This window comes from Coptis chinensis, chromosome 2 (assembly GCF_015680905.1).
Source record: "Coptis chinensis isolate HL-2020 chromosome 2, ASM1568090v1, whole genome shotgun sequence".
NCBI classification, from domain to species: domain Eukaryota; kingdom Viridiplantae; phylum Streptophyta; class Magnoliopsida; order Ranunculales; family Ranunculaceae; genus Coptis; species Coptis chinensis.
This window is the reverse complement of record NC_141457.1, coordinates 6,998,537-7,015,725: the sequence shown is the minus strand read 5'-3', so window position 1 is coordinate 7,015,725 and position 17,189 is coordinate 6,998,537. Positions and strand designations below refer to the sequence as shown.

Sequence of the window (17,189 nt, the reverse complement as noted above, 5' to 3'; positions counted from 1 at the left end):
TTGTCACAAACAAGAGGATGAATGTCCTCGGTGTCTGCCATTTTCTACTGTCCTTTGAAAAACAAGATCTCTTGCTAACACACAACAACTGGTCCTGGAAATTGGAACACAGTTATCCGATATCCAAACATCCAATTTCGATACCAGTCAAATACCAACAGCCAAATTTTGATGCCGAATTGCCAGAGACTTCCTAATTTCAAATTTAAGAAAAGAATCAATTAAATGTCTTGGTCAGAGATTGGTGGGGTGAAGTGAGATGAAAAGTAAAAAATGGGCATCGGAGTCAAAGAGACCACAAACAATTTTCATACTGATATAGAGTTACTCAATCTCAAGGACCGATGTTGAGTTCAAAATTACACTTGTGGGCGTTGTGCATTTTAACAACTGTCGATACCGATATCGATATCAACCAATAGCGTTTAGAACCAACAATAACCCATTTTCCATGATCAATTTTTCCCATACTCGCAATACTAGAGAGAACGCTAACCATTGTTATTTCATTTGGTTGGACTCCACTTTCTAGCATATCGTGGAATAACTCTAGAGTGGAATCATATTGCCCAATCTGTGCATAACCTGCAACCATAGAGCTCCACGAGACAACATCTCTTTCAGGCATCTCATTAAATACTTGCCTCGCCAGATCAACCATCTTGTTTCTTACAAACCACGCAACGAGAGTATTCCAAGATATGATATTATCTTTACACCCAGATTCAAACTGCAAACAAGCTAGATCCATCATGGAACAAGGTGCGTAAAAATGAATTATCGTTGCCTGCATGAAGACATAGCACTCTAAGCCAGTCTTTACTGTCCAACCATGTAACTGTTGACCTTCATCAAGTGCTACTAACCTCCCACAAGATGAAACTAAGTCAATTGTCATCACCTCATTAGGCACCAAACCAGCAAACACCATTTCGCGATAAACACTCGAAGCTTCATCTAACATGTCAGCGCGTACATAGCAATCAATCATAATACTCCACGAAACTAAATCTCTTATTGGAATCCTATCAAACAGTTTTCTCGCCAAATCAACAAGACACATCTTTGAGTAACCATTCAACATAACATTCCACGTAACTTCATTCCTCTCCGGCATCTCATTAAAAATAACTTTCGTGTCACCTAATCTAAATCTATTACAATAAATAAGAACCAAATTAGTCGAAACAAGAAGAAACATTTCAAGCCCTGCCTTAATAGCCAACACATGCACCATACATTCATCATAACTCCCACCCAAATGCGAATAAGCCGAGATCAAACTCGCCAACGCCACCTCATTAAAACTCACCCCGAAAAACTTCATTTCCTTAACAACCGTCACCTCATAATGTTTAGAACCAACAATAACCCATTTTCCATTCCTCCTTGATCTAAATCTCCAGTTCAATTCACTAAATTAAAGATAAATACATGAAGCTCAAAGTTAAGATGGAGATTTTCTTCAAATATTCACTACTAAACAAAATATTACCTGAACTGAATCAATCTCTCTCCGATGGTGTTCTGATGTCGGCTTGCAGTTTAAAGACTTAGAAGATTCCATTACTCCAAATCTTGAGTTTGATGAATATGCAAACCTCCAGCTCTTCTTTCTGCAATCCATAGCTCTGCTTTTAATAACCAAACTTTTAATCAGATCTAATGGCATACAATTTTACTAATCGTCCCCACAGACGACGCCATTGTATGAACCAAATTCATACCATTTAATCTTACATGTCTCCATTCCTCGGTTTCATCTCGAAGAACTGCAATCTCACCATTTTCCCATCAGCTGAACCCATCTGAGCTACCTGCGTACCCCCCAGGGGGGATCAAGCTGTGCCATAGTTCTCTCTCCTCCTTGTCCCCTCTCTCTTCCCTTTTCTTCCTACCGCCCCCCCATCTTTTCTCTTCCTCCTTCTTTTAGGTCAAAGCCCTCGGGCCTCTTCCCTATTTGGGCCCATCTCTTTGGCCTAGTACCATATGCGGCCCACTTGTAATCTTTGGGCCCAATACCGTATGAGGCCCACTTGTAATCTTTGGGCCCATCTCTTGGGCCCAATGCTATCTGAGGCCCACTTGTCTCTCTATCGCTCCTCTTACCTGTGATGTCCGTGGTCATGAATTTGGCTCACACATGATCAATGATCTTTTATTAATCCTAGTGTCTTTTTCATCTCTAATCTCATCCATACTTCAAGAAAAAGTTTGACCTACCCTCTAATAATTAGTATAATTAGATAATGCTTTCCTTAATTTCACAAAGAATTGAGTGGTTTTTGTATCCACTTTTTGATAGATGCATTTATATTAATTTTTTTTTATTATTAATTTTTTAAAATGTGGTTTTTATACAAATGTGGACTTAAGTCATAAGCCCATTTGGTCATATGTAATACAAAGTAAATTGGCGCATACAGTCCAATTTTATTGCTTAGGCCCATAGTGCACTTCTTAGGGCTATAGTGCATCTTAGACATAGCCCATAATAAAGTTTGTTAACCCATTTAATTGTGGTTGAGTTAATTTTTTTAACGAAAATGTGTCATTAATTGGTTAGAGTATTATTTATTAATTACTTTTTGTTGATGTATAAACTTGCATTTATTAGGACTTTTGACACGTTAGTAGATTTAAATAGTAGGTTAAAATGTTAAATAAGTGGGTCAGTGTAACATTACTGCTTTGAAAATAAGACACATTATAAACACTTGTTTAGTTGTTTATGAGCTTTCAAATGGGCTTTGAAATGCGCCATGTTATTTTGGTTTGGTCTCTGCTTATTTTCAATTTTGTTTTTTCTGTTTATTTAGTTTTTTTTCATTTGTCATTGGACGACCACGTGAACTGAGATTTAATTGTTCAAACACAAAAAAAAGAGGAAGTTCTGACGTCTGAAGTTTGTTTCGGTGAAAGTGTAGAAGTTTTTCCCTCATCGTTCCTTACACATTCAGCCACAAACCCATTTCCCCTAAACTCATAGTCCTCGCTCTCTGTTATCTTGGTTTCATATTCATTGTAGTCTTACTTATCTACTATCGTAGATGCCATGGATGGGTAAGTTGTTTTAGTCAAATATTGTTTTAGTCCAATTGCTTAAGATACTTAAAAGACACAATAGGCTGAGTTATACATGTGCATGTGTTGGGGACTTGGGTGTTCTTTTTCTCCTAATTTATGTTTTGGCTGAATTGAATATTTTATGTTTGATTCGACAGGTTTAGTAGTAAAACTGCATCAGGAGTAATATTTCAGAGTATGGATTGGGAAGACAAATGTGTGGCTTTGCAACCACAGAAATGGATAGCAAAGTCCAAGGCTGAAGCACATATGCTAGCTGTGGATATTGTTAAGAAATATCAACTGCTGTTTTGTTAGTTTTAGAAAGTTGGTGTTAGTTTTTTTGTTTTTGGAGGGCACTTTTTTATGTTTTGAATTGTAATATGTCTTGATACTTTGCAAGTTTGCAAAAAGCTTATACCATGGCATATGCTTATATTATTAGATATAGCTTGGCTACTGGTAAAACATACGGAAAATGGTTTCCTCACGATCTTTGAAGACGAAATAGATAAAGGAGCACTATTCTTGATCTTTAGGCATTCCTTTAGGCCCACATATTTCTAAATATTGTTTTTTTTAGTTATTGGCAGATGATGTTCGAAATCCTCAAGTACGTGCCGTTTGACCCACTTAACTACTCGTTATAAGAGTTAATTTTTCATTGCTTCCGCCAATAAATTTGGGTTAATGTCCGTCTATTTTTAGGTTCATTCATTTCAGGCATGAACTTCAGTGAAATCAAAAGACTTCTTTTGTAATGCTACAGTTCGAATAACACATTAACTACGAATAGGACATAAATGCAAGTCTATATCTATACATTCTTCTTTCAAAACTTCAGACTACATTATTCTTTCAAAACAACATTATTTTTCTACAAATGAAGTAAATAAATGAAATTAATGCATATATAAAGTTAAAAATAAGCGATCAATAGAAAAAAAATACTATTTGACCAACATAATAAATTTTTTGTATTCAAGTACTAATCCTCATGGGTTTCTTATCTTTGTTATGTTTATCATCAACCAAACAATCTAGCATAATATTTCTGAGGATGTCGAGTTGATTTTGTTTCTCTTCAATCTCTTTTCTTTTCTTCATAAGTTCTTTGAAATTGAAGTTTTAAATTTCTATATCACGTTCCTCATTTATAAACTGTATTGCGTGAAAAACTGCTGAATCCTCTTCTTTTGCAACAGAATATGTAGTGCTTCCATCAATTTATTTAACTAAGTTGTCTTCATTGTTAAAGAATAAGTCTTTCGGTACCTTTAATGTTACTGTGCTTTTGAATCGTCCGTTATCTAATTCTGTGTTGTAGACCGGATCTTGTTGAACGTTAAGTCCTGCTTCTATAATTTCCTTTAACAATATTTTTTTACATAAGTTGTAATTTTCATAAGCCATTATTTGAAATATACATAATAAAATTTATAAATTCTTGATCTAATACTCTTTAAAATAACAAAAAAAAAAAAAAAAAAAAAAAAACTTAATCCATTATTTTCAATATGAAATGAAGTGAGAAAATAATTGTAAATAATGGAGAAGAGGAAGAAAATAAGCTACTTGGTTTTTCGGTTTTACTACGTGATTGGAAGTTCACTTTTCTCAGACTACATTCTTATTTCAAAACAATATTATTTTGCTACAAATGAAGTAAATAAATGAAATTAATGCATATATAAAGTTTAAAATAAGCATTTAACAGAAAAAAAAAAAAAAAAAAAAAAAAAAAAAAAAAAACTATGTGACCAACATAATAAAATTTTGGTATTCAAGTACTAATCCTTATGGTTTTCTTTTCTTTATTATGGAACTCTCCATGTCCTTCATTCCTTTAATTTTTTTCTTCAAGACAATATATCTTATCTTTGTTGTGTTTATCATCAATCAAACAATCTAGCATAATATTTTTGAGGATGTCGAGTTGATTATATTTCTCTTCAACTTCTTTTCTTTTCTTCACATAAGTTCTTTGAAATTAAAGTCTTCAATTTCCATATCACGTTCAACCTTTATAAACTGTATTGCTTGAAAAGCTGCTGAATCCTCTGCTTTTGTAACAGAATATGTAGTGCTTCCATCAATTTCTTTAACTACGACGTCTTCATTGTTAAAGAATAAGTCTTTTGGTACCTTTAATGTTACTGTGCTTTTGAATCTTCCATTCTCTAATTCTGTGTTGTAGACCGGATCTTGCTGAATGTTAAGTCCTGCTTCTATAATTTCCTTTAGGAATTTTTTTTACATAAGCTGTAATTTTTATATACCATTATCTGCAATATACATAATAAAATGAAGTCAGAAAATAATTGTAAATAATGGAGAAGAGGAAGAAAATAGCTACCTGGTTTTTTGATATGTGTAGTGCAATTGTTTTTTTTAGGTTAATAGATTAGGTTTTACTAAGTGATTGGAAGTTCACTTTTCGTAGGATTCTAGTTTTGTATATATCTAAAATTTGGATATTTTGGCCATGATTAGATCTCCACTTCCGAAGAGATTTTTCAAAAGCGAGCTTCTCCCTGTTTGCAGCCTCCACTCTATTAGGAGCCACGATTATGAGACGTGTCAAGTAATTTGAAATTTGGATTTTAAGTTTTATGGTGTGGGCACATGCAAAACGTGTGAGGGGTAGTTAAGGCATTTTGAAATGGGATGACACCAGACACACCACAACAGACGGTCAAACTTGGTAAATGACGGTCAACTAACGGTAGGGGCACCTAAAGCTAAGAAACAAAAAACTTTGGATCCAACGCAAATACCCATATTATTGGGAGGACCTAAAGCTAAATCACCCTATCTTAAATTAGATATATTTTTTTTCAATTAGCTAGAAGTTATTGTGTTTAGAAACCTCTACGTTTACTATTGGGCCTAGGCCCAACAAATTTTATAACATATGTTTTAAGCGGGTATTGTATTGTAACTTCTATTCAAATTTGACTTTGCTACCTCTTTTTCCCATGCATATTTTGCTTCATTTTACACTAAATTGCCCCAAAAACTTCCTCTCATCAGAAAATAGGGTTGATTCATCCTAAACTAAAATAGGTTTAGGATTTGTATAATTAACGTCTCTCTACCATCTTTCTCCTCGAACTTTCTCACTATCAAAAACCCACTTTGTGTTCTATTAAGCTTCAAATATGCCGACTGTTATGTAGAAAATCAAAGATGAAGATAAGGTATGCCATTACTTTAAGTTTCGTATAAAACCCTTAACTCAATACAAAAACTTTAATTTGATTGACACCTGTTTAAGGTTTTGGTTTAATTTATTGTTGTTTTGTTCCAATAAAATTATATCTGAAACACACAAAATATGTAATCATGTAAAATTTTTAAAAATATCTCAAAGTATTACACTCTTCCTTTAGTCTTAAGAGCTTGTGCTAGCACTGGTATGGTTTATCGAAGCATGTTAGTGCATGGGTTGTGTGTTAAATGGGGATTTGAGAAGAACTTGTTTGTTGCTTCGGCATTGGTTTTTGTTTATGTTACTACAGGGAGGATTTATGAAGCGAAAATAGTGTTTGATGGGATGGTTAAAAGAGACACGGTGCTTTGGGCGGTGATGTTTGCTGGATATGCGCAACATGTGGAGCCATTGTTGAGTTTAGAAGTCTATAGGAACATGATTTGTGAAGGGGTGGAATTAAATGATGTTGTTATGGTGAACTTGTTGTTGGTATGTAGTCAATTGAGGTGGTTGAGGCATGGGAAGAGTGTTCATGGATAGTGTGTTATGAGATCTTTGGTATCAGAATTGTTCTGTCTGGGCTTTACTTCAGGTTTGCTAATTCAAATTCGAAACCCAATTCAAATTCTAATAGATTCCCCTAGTTATATTTCGTGTAAATAAGTTACCATCTCATCTCTGATTATCTTTGCCTTCTATTTCTTTCTTTCAGCAACATGAAGATGAGAAGCAACATTAGTATGAGAGTAAGTATATTGATCGTATATATATATTTTTTAATATTTTCTTGTGTGTAAATAATATTTTAACATTATTTGCAAGACCTCAAGATAATAATAATATGTTAGATGATAGATAAACAAAAAAATTAGCACAATCGATAAACATAAATTTGATGAATCTAACACTATGCTAATCCTCATCCAATAAAAAATTCATCTCGAAAACAACTAAAAAAATAAATTTGATAGATCTAACACTACACTAACCCTCATCCAATTCTGATAAATTATTTGGAATGCTTAGGTAGTCCATTTCCCAATTTGGTCCTCCTATAACCAATGCTTCATTTATTGCCTTCAAATAGACATTTTCTTTTCTCAAGTGTTCAATATATTGATGAAGTTTTTTTTTTTCTCTAGTATTTGCTTCATGTAGCTCTTCACATTTAGTAACGACTTCTTTGTGGTTGACGTCTAAAACCTCAAATTTGTTATATGCTGTAGAAAGCGGATAGCATTTCCTGCAGCTGCATTTTCTGAGTCCACTTTCTTAGCTTGATACGTCCCCAGAAATGATTGGCTTATAGGATAATTAGGATTTTTGAAGATTTGTCTCATTATCGTCAAATTTATTATGACATCTGCAGCGTATTGGTTGTTTTTAATCTTTGATATGTAAACTGGTTCTTCATGAATTTTTTCCTTAATGAGAATTTCCCTCAACATCATCTTTAGTGAAATATTGTGTTTGGTTTCATACTCCATGAGCTGCATTTTAAAAATTACAATAGTTAATGATTTGGAATGTGATAGTAACGACAACAAAATGTTTTGTAGTTTGAATGGGAACAGTTACAAATTGTCAACTAATTAGTGAAGAAGTGTTTTGGTTTAATGAAGAAGGTAACATTAATAACCATAGTCATTTGTCAATAATTTAGGTTTATTTAACACTAACAATGGCAATTTGAGACCTTCAAAGCTTCAGTCAAGCCATTTTTATCAGTACAGAGAATTTATTATTATCCAAAAAAATGCAGTCTCACCATTTATCGAGTTGCACAAAGTTGAACTTGCTATTTCTTAATTTTCCATTTATTAACTTCTTCGACAATCCACTTATGTAAGGGCTAATAGTAATTTGCTATTTTTAGAACATGCATTATTTTAGGTTTTGTTTTATTGAAGGATCTTTTACTGTGGGAGGATACTAAATGTGTGTCAAAGTGGGCTATAGTGAATAGGTGGTACTTCCCTGCGAAACTTCCTGATGTTGTTGGCATACCATGGTCTCTTGAATACAATGAAACAATAATACTAAGTTGAAAGAAAAGAACTTCAAGCAATGATAAGCAAACTCCAAGGAGAGAGTAATGAGCAGAAGGAATTAGAGGAAACTTTAAGGGGTGTTGTGGAAAGTCTCAAGGTAGAGCTAGCTGAGAAATCTGTTGTTCAAGCTCGTGTTGTTGAACCTAATCAAAAGTTGGTGTTGGCTGGGACTCGACTAAAAGAAGATGTAGGTTCTATAGCTAAAGAGACAAAGCAACATAAGAAGTTCAATACTTGAATCATCTTTGTAAGACATTTTAACTGAATGTAGGTTGAGAGCATCAAGGCAAAGGCATACGAAAAAGATCGAGGCAGAACTACTATTCAAATTGGAAAAGCATGCACACAAACTTTGGGATAGAGACATTTTGAATGAGAAAGTCATTCTGCTTCAAAAGGACCTTTCACTTGCTTACATTGGGATTGCTGAACAGGTTATTCTTTTGTTCTGTTTTCAGATAAACTTTTAGCGGTAATATGTTGCTAAGTATAAAAAATTATATAATGGAAGATTTGATTTTGAAGTTCTTTAAGATAAAATAATTGTTGTGTTGGATTGATTGACTCATAGCTTCAACTCGAGACTTGTCTCTCCCACAGTCCTACTGATTTCACAATATTGAGAAGAATAATAAAGATGAGGGGTAAGAGGGGTTCCAGGAATAGTTAATAGTGAGTGGTTGTTACACTAATACAGGTCTTAAGTTCAATATAATTTTGAATTAAAAGAATAATAAAAAAGAAACCATTACAAGCTTACGCTAATATATCTCATGTGTTTAAACGTTAATATTAATTTTTTTGTTTTTATCATCAGAGAGAAATCAACAAAATTATTAAATAAGATACTGGGAAAAAAATAGTTTACCTTATCCATTTTTTTTTAACTCTTTCTGAAGCCTTGATTGAATATCTTCTATTATATGCAATAAAGAAAAGAAAAAGAACTCAGTTATATATGTAAAACTAATGTATCAAATTCAACATGTAAATCAGAATAAAAAAAAAAACTGAAAGTTTACCTGTGTTTTTTGTTTTGTGTTAGGCAGATCGTTGGTTTTGTATATATATAGGTTTGTTTAGGTTAATTGATTAGGTTTTCTTATGTCATTAGAACTTTATTATTATAGGATTATTATTTTGTATATATCCATAATTAGTGTTATTGTTTTGTGTTAGGCAGATTGATACTTTTGTATATGGATAGGTTTGTTTAGGAAGTTCAGTATTAATAGGATTCTTTTGGTTGAAGAAGTCCTTTTGGTGGTGGAATCCAGTTAAGCTAGATTATTTCTTGGAACAGACCAACTCCATAGGCAAGGGTTTTTATTATTGGGTTAAACCAATTCTAAGTAGGCCTAGGAATCAGACTGTACACTGCCTTACTATTTTATTACGTGGTATGCCCAACCAATCGAGCATTTGAGCATACCTGCATGAATAAAGCACATTAATCTATTTCAGATAGAATACTAATAGAAAGATCGAGAAAAGTAGGACTCACATCCTAACTCACATGCTATACCCTCCGTCAGATAGATTCAAAGCATCTGGTGTTAGGATAATACATGTAAGATTTTTAGAGAAAGAGTTGCAGATTTGCGTATACTCTTAATTGCCAGATTCTTCTAATGGATTTAGAACTGAGTATGGATGAGATTAGAGATGAAAAAGACACTAGGATTAGTAAAAGATCATTGATCATACTTTCTTGTCTTAGCTACTATTGAGTAAAAGGAATCTCTACATACCTTAGATCACTATCGAGGAAGAGAAACTCATAGCACAAGCAATCCTTACCTATGAAGGTGGTTTACATGCTTACTTTAACAAGTAAATTTAGATGAGTGATAAATATAATATTCATATCTCATAGCTCTACATAGTTTCTAATAATTTTCATAATAAAACTCTCTGTTTTTCTATAATTTTTTGTTATAAATCAAATTAATTATGTTTGTTGAGATATTTTTTCTTTTAATGATACTAGGTTATAGTATTAGTGTTGACATCAAAATTTGAAACACTACAATATTCTATAGTTAAATTTTTTTAGCACATAATAGTTCATGAAAACGATCCCCGTTTGTTGAACGAGCTCAAAAACTAATAATAATAATAATAATAATAATAATAATGACTTAATGAGTGGTATTGCTTAGCTTAATCCAATTGAAGCAGTGGTTCCACAAGTCATTTCCCCAGCTAGTGAGATTTTGGTCCCATTCTCTAAATCTAAATGCATTAGCAACATTGTCCCAACATTTTCTTGGATTTGAAATCACTATTTCTTGGCAAGAAACCATACAAAAAGCTTGGATATTCTTTGTATCCAATGCTTCATATGCATCGAATATAGTTTGTTCGGTCACGAAACATTTTGTTTTGTTGTCAGGATCGAGGTATTCGATTTTTTCGTTACGAAGTGGTGCTTCTGCTGGTGCAGTATCTGTGATTGCAACTGCCACTGAAACAAACAACAGGCTTAGGACAATCTGTAGAGTCTATGATTTATCCATAATGTTTTATATATCCTTTCAATATATGTCTTTGGTGTTTATTAGTTTTGGTGTGCGTTGTGTCCGTGGTGGTGTGAAAGAAGAGCTCGGGGAATTTATAAGGGAGAAAATGTGCAATAAAGAAGAGGTGAGACTAGTCTTATGGGATTGTTTAGGACTTGATAAAATGTCTAGTGAGAGATGCTCTCTCTACATATTTCGTAGTTCTATTTTTTACTTTTTTTTAGCTTCTTTTATAAGACTCTTTCTTAAACTTATCCTCAATACTCTTATTTTCTTTCCTTAAATAATAACTTTTGGAGGTAAAACTTAGAACCTTGTTTCTTCTTCGTCTCTTCTTCACATCTGATCGATCACCATGGTGGTTGTTCCTTTCGGTCTTGGTGGATGTAGAGGTTTGGTGTTTTGGGGTGAACGACCTGATGTTCTGTTTGATAGGGAATGACTACACTCTTCTTGGGACAAGAGTTGCCTACGTATAGAGTTTCTTAGGGTAAACTTGAATCAAGCCTTACGTAGTTCATCTTTCTCTACTTATAGATATTTAAACTGACCTTCCATATTTGCTCCATGCCATTTGTCAAGTGTAGACCCACATTGTGTGCTATCTTGATGATTCGCTATTACTCTTGATGTTACAAAGTTAATGTCTCCTAAATTGGTGCATTGACTGAGCTCCAGGATTGCGTTGGATGATTTGCTTCCATATACGGTTGTAGCTGAGATTTGGGACGACCTGAGTCTGGGTCGTTACGACGTACTGGCAATATGGTACGAGCTGATGGAGATACGACCTGGATTGTGGACACGTGTTTTGTAGTGATATGAAATGTAGAACAGAGGGTACTTACACAGCCCCATTTGTTTTACTTCTTGTTTGGACAGCTGGGGTGTGAAACTAAAAGTTAAAACAAAGCTTTTTAACATGTGTCTGTCTAATGTGTTTTTTGTATTTTGGAAAATTGCTCGGGAACAGTTGGATCTGACCCATGGGCCCAAAATTGCAGCGGTTTGTGGGCGAGTTATGATTGTGTTTTTTAGGAATACAAAATGTTTGTCTCTTCTTGAGGTTTTGTGCAGCTGAAAGGTTTAGGGTCTCTTAGTGGCTTCTCATTTTCTTTCTATCAGCACGAGTCAAGAAAAAGCAGAGCGAAAGAAAAAGAAAAAAAACCTTTCCAACCTTTCGTCTTCAGGTGCGTGTTCTTGATCTAAAAAAGTTTGATATTTTGTTTATATTTGCACTCGTAATGTCTGTTACCAGTGATAGTTTGGGTGGGGAAGTTGAGCTGGACCAATGGAAAGAGAGAATTGTAAGTGAAAAAGATGTTGAAGTTAGGGTTCGTAGTAGAGTTGGGGCATCATCGTCTTTTTCATTGGAGATGATGGTTGAGGAGTTGGAGTTTAGGTCAGTAGGTTGTTATGTTGTTTTGAGGGAGGACTTTGGTTGGGTAGAGTCCGACCTGGAGATGTACGACCTGAGTGAGGAGAGGAGATTGTATAACAGTGATTATGTTCCTCGGGATGGGGGAGTGGTGGTTTGTTATGGACTGTTGAAGGCTAGAATGAGATTGCAGTTTTCCCGTCTTACTGTTGAGGTTTTGAATTTTTGTGGAAAAGCCCCTTGTTAATTCGTAGGGAATAGTTGGAGGGTTTTTCCATGTGTTGGATTTGTTGAATGAGAGGGGTTATAATACCCGCTTAGCGGATGTGTTGGAGCATTTCTCTGTGAAGAGATAGTCTGCAATGAACTTTAGTTTGCAGGTCGTAAGGGGGAAGTCTGCTATGATTGTGGTGGTGAGTAAGGAGGAATGTGGGTGTAGGCCGCTGTTGGTTGTGGGTAATTACAACCCCTCTGGGTGTGAGCTGAATACCCGTTCTATAAAGTGGGATGGTAGGTAGTTATTTTGTAGGTCGTATGTAAGTATTATATTTAATATGTTGTACGTTATGATATTTTTGTTTCCTTTTGTGTAGAGGTTTCCATTCGGGGTCGTCCCCAGCTTGACGTTATAGAAAAGTTTGCTTGTTTAAGCTAGGAGGAGAAACGAGCTGTCTTGGGGGAGGTTGCCCACTACTTTAAGAAGCGTGGAGGGGAGAAGATCAACCGGAAGAAGGTGGAGCAAAAGAATACGGCTCGTAAGCTTGTTTTTGACATCTTTGATTCTAGCTCGGACACTGAGATGGAGAGGGAGAGCCAAAGAAGGCAACATGTTTCTGGAGTGAGAACGGCTAGAGGAGCTGCTGATAGCCGTTTTGCTCCTAGATGTGCTGAGGGGGGTGATGGTGACTGATCTGGTTGTGGTGCAGGTGGAAGTGCTGGGGGAGCTAGTGATGCTCCTGCTCCTTTCTGGAGGCCTCAGCTGAAGAGGCGCTCTGAGGTGGCTGAGTCTGAGGGAACGAAGAGGTCCCGAACTGAGTCTGAGGAACGACCTAGTGCTTGGGAAGGTCGTACCTCTTCAGGTCGGGATCCTTTGAAGAAGATGAACCTGAAGGAGCTGGCAGTTGATGTGGGGGTAGCTGATGCCTGGGGCAAGAAGAAGGTTAGTAAGACTGAGCCAGCAGCCCAAAGGTGCAAAGGGTCGGGGAGTGAGGCCCTAAGTGACAAGGCTACTGAGTCTGACGTCCTAGACCGGCTGGTTAGCTACTACGACCCCGTGAGTGGGTTGACCAAGCTAGTGAAGAACTTGGATTGTAGTTTCAAGTCTTCATTAGTTGCTGGAAGGCTGCTGGAGAGTCCCTGGATGGGGATAGGCTCCAGCTGGAGACTGGGAAGGATTTGGGGGTGAACCTGAGAGATATGGATCACTCCTTGTGCTTCGTAAGTGTCCATCTGATCTGTGTTTGTGCTTTGCTAGTATCTTTCCGATCTGACTTATTTTCTTTTGGTTTGTCAGGTTTCGGCCATGTACAGGAAGCTGAGGGAGATGGCTACTATCTTTGACCTGTACAAGAAGGAGCTGGATGCGGCCAAGGAGGCTTATGACAAGTTGGTGGCTGTGCAAGACGTGGAAAGGGCTAAAGTGACGAGGCTGAGGTTGCAGGTCGGGGACCTGGCTGGGAAGGTGGCTTTGCTGCAACCAACACTTGATGCTTCTAAGGTGGAGGTTCAACACTGGGTTAATGAGACCAAACGAGCGTAGGACATTACTGAAAGAGCTCAAAAAGAATACAACGACCTGGTCAATTTGGTAGAGAGTGGAGATGTTTATGTTCTAGTGGATGACTATATAGAACTAGAACTTAAATACAAAACCCTCAAGAGGTCGGTCTAAAGTGGGGTTGCAATAGTAGCTGTGGATAGTGCTATTGTAGATGCTAGTAGATGACCTGAGCTACCATCCGACCTTGGTGCTGCTCCTGCTGCTCAGCCTATTGAAGATGTTACCATCGAAGTGCTGAACGCAAGTGGTGATTCGGCTAGTAGGTCTGTTGGTGAAGAGGGCTGCCAACTGGAGCCCTTAAATGTGGATAATCTTTCTGATGTTAACTAATCTTGTTCTTCTTGTAAGTTATTTTGAGTGATGGTTGAACTGTATTTTCTTAATTGCTATGTTTGATACTGATAACTGATATTGACAATTTTGATTTTTGATGGGGGTACTGAGGTTGTTTTCTCAGAATAACCTGGGGGCCTCTAGTATCTAACCAAATTTTGTAAGAAGTTAAATATTTAAATTACTTACTTATTCTGCATTGATATTATATTTGAATTTGCATGCATGTGATTGCTTTGCCTGTGTTTTGACTTATTGTTTGATGCTTTGTGCTGCATAGTAGTAGATTTTGATGACCTGTTGAATTGTGGTAGATCGTCTAATGTTCGAAGGTTGTAATTATTTGGTTCACGACCTGATTAGATGAGCGTAGCTGTCTTTTAGGTCTCCTTGTGTGTCTTGATTGGGTCATTCCTTTTGGGGGAACTTCTTATTGACTGATAACTAGCCTTTGAATGGTAGTTATAGTTGAGCCGAACTTAACCCTTTTCAAATGCCTTAAGTTGGCTTTGGGTCCTTTTGGGGGTCCCTTATGTTTGTATTTGACTGATAATTGCGTGGCAATTACAGTTGAATCATGCTTAACCCTGGTGTTGGTGTTAAGTTGATTTAGGGTCCCTTTGGGGGACATTAGGTTCAATTTGATTGGTAATTAACCACTGCATGGTAATTGTAGTTGAGTTGTTCTTAACTCCGGCTTTGGTATACGACTTGACATTGTGATGTCCCAGATCGGGTAGCTTAGTGCAAGATGCATGATATTCATGTAATGCAAAGATGACATTTGTACGCGAAATGCTGATGAAATTTTATTCATATTGATTGATACATCTGGAGAAAGATTATTGATAAAATCGCTTGAGGAGAGCTGTGTTCCAAGGTCGAGTAAGCATATCATCGAGTTGAGTTTTGATTCAGTATGCTCTATTTCCCATGACTTTGTCAACAATGTAGGGGTCTTCCCATGTTGGGTCGAGCTTGGCTGGAGCTAATGTCTTTTTGAGGATCACCAGCTTGGAAAGATCTTGGGACGACCTTCTTGTTGTAAGATCGTTGGATTGTTTGGTGGTACCGAGCTAGGGATATTGTAGCTGATTCCCTTCGCTCTTCTAGGAGATCGACTTCTTTTGCCAAGATGTTGTCATTATCTATTGATTCGACGATGTTAGATCGTGTGGTTGTGATTGTGAGCTCTGATGGTATGACTGCTTCTGTTCTGAAGCAAAGTGTGAAAGTAGACTCATTGGTAATGGCTCTGGCTGTTGTCCTGTATGCCCATAGAATGTTCTCGAGTTGTTCTAGCCATAGGCTTTTCTTTCTCTCCAATTCTTTTGGAGATTTTCTTTGATTGATTTGTTGGTAGCTTTTGCCTGACCATTGCTTTGTGCATATCTAGGTGTAGAAAATGCTTGAATGATACACCATTTTTGTAGAAATGCCTTGACTTGTGAGCCAGCAAATTGGGTTCTGTTGTCCATGACAAGGGTGTGTGGTAGACCAAATCTTGTGATGATATTGGTCCATATGAAGTTAATGATGTGGACTTCTTTGACTTGAACTAGTGGGATTGCTTCAACCTATTTGGTAAAGTAATCTGTGGCTGCTAGGACGTATTTGAGTCCTGTTTTCTTTTGTGGAATGAATGGTCCCATGATGTCTAACCCCCACATATGAAAGGTGTCTCTAAAACTCGGTACGATCTGTATGTTAGGGATGAACAACACATCCGTATCGAGGAGAACCTATCGGCGAAAGCAACAAGAGACAAAGATATTCGGAGTAAAGATTTTTTTTGACAAAGAAGAATTCTAAGCCGGGCAGGACGATCGGATCAACAACATAACGATGGAAATAATGACAATCAGAAGCAAGTCAATTTCAATCGTGATGGAAAGACTCTACCTGAGCTAAAACTGACCCCGCTCAATGCCAAGTACTCTGTTATATATGAGAAGTTGAAAAGTGGGAATCTTCTTTCCCTGCTTATCCGCTTTCAGAAGATACCAAAGTTACAAGGGACAAATCCTTGCGGTGTAAGTTCCATAATGACTATGGCCATAAGACAGAACTTTGTCGCTCTCTCCGGGGTCGGATTCAGAAATTAGTGGAGAAAGGAATTTTAAACGAATATCTTACTAAAAACTCTCAACAGGCAGTTGCTGCGACTTATGAGCATGTCATTAATGTTTCCCATTCTCATGTTGAGTCTCTTTCCAAAAGTCAGAGTAAGAATCAAAAGCGCTTGAAAGTTAATTATGTTGGTGAGTTTAACCATGTCAACAAAGTCGATTTTGTCAAAGGAATCCAGACCGAAACTTCTGAAGAAGAGCCCCTCCGATTCACTGATGACGATCTCCTTGGTGTATATCACCTTCACTATGACGCAGTCATAATTACTGTGTCTATAGGTGCTTCTCGTGTTCAATGGGTAATGATCGACACAGGGGCCACTTCCAGCGTCATTTTCAGTGGATGTTATTCTCAGATGCAACTTCGCGAGGGTATGATCATCGCCGAAGACAATCCTATCATCGTTTTTGACGGGACAACATCTTCGGCGGTTGGAAGAATTACCTTACCAATCAAATTAATGAACAAAGAAGTTGAGCTCGATTTCTTATTGATGGACTATTGTTCCCACTATAACGTAATTTTGGGTAGAGATTGGATACATTCCATGGGGGTTGTAGCCTCCACATTTCATTAGTGTGTCAAGTTCCCATTCTCTGGGCATATTTGTAAGGTTCGTAGTAACCAAGTATTTGCCCATGCCTGTCATGACAAAGCAATGGATGACTATAAAAAATCTGAAGTTCGTGGTAATACCATCCTTGCAAGTGCCCTG

At 36.6% G+C, this 17,189-nt stretch overlaps 1 pseudogene; it reads right to left on the bottom strand.

The window, feature by feature from the left end:
• Positions 1-334: 334 nt before the first annotated feature.
• LOC147514617 (pentatricopeptide repeat-containing protein At5g19020, mitochondrial pseudogene) lies at positions 335-1,327 on the bottom strand (annotated as a pseudogene).
• Positions 1,328-17,189: the final 15,862 nt, after the last annotated feature.